Genomic DNA, 4,281 nt, shown 5'->3' on the forward strand with positions numbered 1-4,281 from the left:
GAAAAGTGAAAAAAAACCATTAACCAAGCAACAAAAATGGTTTTACAGGGAGCGACGGATACATGTATAACGGGAAGAAACTTAACAACCACGACCAATAACACTATGAAACAGACAAACAAACAAAATTTTCACTCTGCTATTCTGCCACTACGATAAAACGCACATCATTTTATCAAATTTAGCAGCTACTCCTCCTCCTACTCTTCTGGGATAGACTTTGATTTTGCAATGCTGATAATATATTCAATCTCCTCAGCCACCTCTTTCATGGAAGGCCTGTCTTGTCTGCGTTGCTCCAAGCACCCCGTAGCAAGAAACCCCAGTGCCTTCATGGTATCAAGCTCCAAAGTGCTTGCCCCCTGCTTCAATATTGGATCAACTGCATCCATTATTTTATCCTCCTCCACCAACCTCTGCACATAGACTGCCAGGTTTACATCATCTTCCGGTCTATTAAAATCTATTGCTTTCTGAGATGTCAAGAGCTCCAACAGCACGACGCCGAAGCTGTAGACATCACTCTTATCCGTCAACTGATAGTTCCTGTAGTACTCAGGGTCGAGATATCCAAGAGTTCCCTGTGCACACGTTGATATGTGGCTTAGATCTGTGTGAGCTAGACGAGATAGCCCAAAATCTGAAACCTTTGCATTTAGCTTATCGTCGAGCAAAATGTTACTAGACTTCACGTCACGGTGATAAATTGGAGGAACTGCAGAGAAATGGAGGTAAGCAAGCCCCTCAGCAGTCGCATGAGCAATGGTGAGACGAGCAGTCCACGCTAAAGGTTTCCTGTTCAAACCTTGTAAATGATCGAGAAGGGTTCCATTTGGGACATATTCATAAACCATCAACGGTTGCTCGAGCTCAACACAGCATTAAGAACTTGTGATTTACCTACAAGGCTCTTGTGATTTACCTGACAAAGTATTCTGACCTCATTAAGAACTTGGTCAGTCCCTTTAGTGTTCCCTAGCTTGGCACATTTGATAGCAACAACCGTTCCATCTGCAAGGATGCCTCTGTACACCTCACCGTAGCCTCCTACACCAAGAAGACGGTCCCTTGAGAAGTTGTTTGTTGCCTTCTTTATTTCTTTCCCACTAAATATTTTTGCATATTTCCCACCGCCAGAATTGAGAATCTCTTCACGCTCCCGAGCAAGCCGATCCTTTGCCTCCTTGACGCGCTGATGTCGTTTGTAAAGTAAAAATCCAATTACTGCCAATATTAGTCCTGCACCCAGACCCGTAGAGAGACCTGTATTGTTCCTAACATACATTAGTGTCATTGAACAATAATCCCCACGTCATGTTTTTGTTATGTTGAAAATTTCAAACAACGAATGCAGGTGGACTCCAAGTGCTACCTGGGAATTCTTTCCGTCCTAAATAAAACCTCTTGTAGCAAAGATACAATAATCTTCTACTAGCAACATGCATCTCGAAGCTAAATAATATGGCTATGAAGATAAGATTTTAAACTGAGCGAGTTCTAACCCACTGAAAGGCAAATGCACAATTAAGTCTAGACCACCTTTTGAAACATCAAACAATCACAAACTTAAGATGAAGAAATCATGTAGTTGGATTTCATGGAGAATATTAATTGTTCATATCATTTGAATCTGGTTGAATAAGGTAACAGGATGTCATACTTGATTAATTAGGTATAAATGGTATTGCTTTCAAGTAACAAAAATTAACTTGTGCTTTACAACCCTGTAAGGGATGTTCAGCAAGAGAGGAGTCCTGCTTGTTAGTTCTTGTTAGAACAGAACATGTTCAAATTTTTACAAGCCAAAAAACAACGATACGGCGTCAGTCAGCACAAAAGAAATTAGTGATAACTTCTCTTGCATAAATCATAAAGCTAAGGAATCAGAATGTAATATCACCAGTACTGACCAACCACAGCCCTTTTGTTACTAGTACATTTTTCTCCTCTACTGCTGCAAATCGCCAAGTTTAGAAGCTAAGCTAAAACTAGTGCAAAGGGCATATTGACTCCCCAGTCCGCGGTCATTTTCATTGACCAGCAAACAGGATGATGGAAAGAAGGTCAACAGTTGAATAATAGATTAAGAAGCAACCTTGAATTTGTAGGCCTTCATCTTCCAGAAGCCAACTCACAATTTGACAATTATTCTCGGATGGTTATGCATTTCTAGAATGTTTTCATAATCAACCTATTATTCATGTCAAGTTGAAAAACAAACATGTTCCTCGGAATTTGCTGTGATATAATTTTAGATTATTCTGTTTTGTACTAGTAAGAGCTTTGAGAATCTTACGTAGTAGGCCCTGTGTTTCTCTTCAAAAAAAAAAATTTTTTTTTTTGGGGGGGTGCAGGTGAGCGTATTTGGTAAAAAATAAAAACGCATTCTTTCAGCTCAATTAGAGCTAATAGTTTAAGCAGAAACAACTATCAAGAAGTTGAGTCTACTACGAAATGTCAAGTGTTTTTTTGAAAAAAAAAAAAGAAGAAGAAGAAAGAAAAACACAAATCATGGAGTCAAAGTCAACTACAAAAAATGCAATTCTAACAGATGAGCAACGATGTTTGAAAATCTTGCAAGCGTAGAACATGATGCAGGGGTCCACACATTACACGTACCAGCTATGAGCCCTGTTCGGCTACTGCCGCATCCATCGGGATCCTGGCACGTTACATCTGCCCATAGAAATCAAGCATCAAAACTAGTCTTAGTGCGAATATTACCCCATAAACAAAAAAAGTCATAAAAAAAAAAAAAAAGATAGTTCTGTAGGAATGGCAAGTAAGGAGAACGCAAGTGAAAATCTGCTTGAACCCGTAACTGGCATACTGGGGGATTATGTTAAACTTCGAATTACGTATTTCTACAACAACAATAATATGCTAATTTTTCCACAAAAGAAAGTTCGACATTATTATGACTCGAATTTAAGATGATTTCATACTAGTAAACTAAAATACTCCAAGTTTCCTGCAGAGGAGAAACAAGAAGTCGACTTTCTTTCTTACCCTTGGAACATAATCCAGCGATCGCATCCCAGTGCAAGCCGGAGTTACAGAAGCACCTCCGGACCCCGCTGTTCGAATTTGGGTCGGGTCCACAGGTGGATTCCGAGTCACAATCCGTTTGGTTCCGGCAAATGGGTTCACTAGGCGAAACCCACTGCAACTCCAGGCCAGGCTGCGGCCACCTGCTCACGGGCAACGAGTAATCCAAGTTGACAAAAGCCCGGTACGCCCGGCAACCCGCATCCCTCACCCGAATGGAATAAGAAGTCGACGACCCGCCCGCCCTGAACGTGCAGCATATCTCCGAATTCTCACAAGCTCCGCCATCGCTGACATTCCTGGTCCCGTTGATAAACGTATGACAGAGGCTGCTTGAGGTACAATCCAAAGGAGAGCTCAACAGAGTCTGGGTACAATTGAGGTACAAGATGGTGTTGCTGCTGGTGATGTTGAAAGGCAAGGAAGAGTTGAGCTGGACGCCTTGGGTGGAAATATCAGCTGTGATGCAGGTGCTGGGGAGGAAGGGGGAGGGTTGAATGGTGAGACGCTGGAGTTGAGGGGAAACGGAGGTGACTGGGTAGGTGTTGTTTAGGGTGTCGAATAAAAGTGAGCCGGCGCTGCAGCGGAGCTTGTAGAGCTGGTCGCCGCAGGTGGGCCCGGTGCTTAGTGGGTAGGGAACCGGCGTGGCGCCGCAGTCCGGGCAACGCTGAGCGGAGAGTGCAGGCTTGGAGAATGTTACCAGAAGCAAGGTGCAGGTGGCCAGGAGGAAATGGAAATGGTGGCGAGGGGCTGAAGAGATCGCCATTGAAAGAGAGGCAAGGGAAGGCGAGATGAAGGGGTTTGGGCAGGGAGGCGACGGTTGGGTAACTTAAAGGCAGTTCCGGAGGTTTAAGAATTATTAATAAATAAAGGCTTTCGTCAAAGAGTTGAAGTCGGAATGGCTGCTGATTATTTCTGAGAGGACGAATCAGGTCAGGGCTGGCAGAAGCTTAGAAGATATGTATGAGGGAGACAGGTAGACAGGTAGTGGACTACAAGGACAGCATCATTAATTTTCGCACGTATTTTGACATTTTTGCAGCTCGGCTTGGTGGATCACAATATGAATATGAATAAGTAAGTTGAAAATGCGAGACATCCTAACCTTGATAATGACGACTGCAAAATTGACTAGTTTGAAAGCTGGCAAGGTTGCAGCACTTTTATCACCCCATTATCGTCTAAGACTTGCGTTGCTCACTGCTGGCGCTGGGTTAAGAGATGGTCGTGTGG

The 4,281-nt window shown here is 43.1% G+C and overlaps 1 pseudogene; it reads right to left on the minus strand.

Moving 5' to 3' along the window:
* LOC113725428 (wall-associated receptor kinase-like 20) lies at window positions 1-4,281 on the minus strand (annotated as a pseudogene).

The sequence above is a fragment of the Coffea arabica genome, chromosome 2c (genome assembly GCF_036785885.1).
Source record: "Coffea arabica cultivar ET-39 chromosome 2c, Coffea Arabica ET-39 HiFi, whole genome shotgun sequence".
Taxonomy (NCBI): domain Eukaryota; kingdom Viridiplantae; phylum Streptophyta; class Magnoliopsida; order Gentianales; family Rubiaceae; genus Coffea; species Coffea arabica.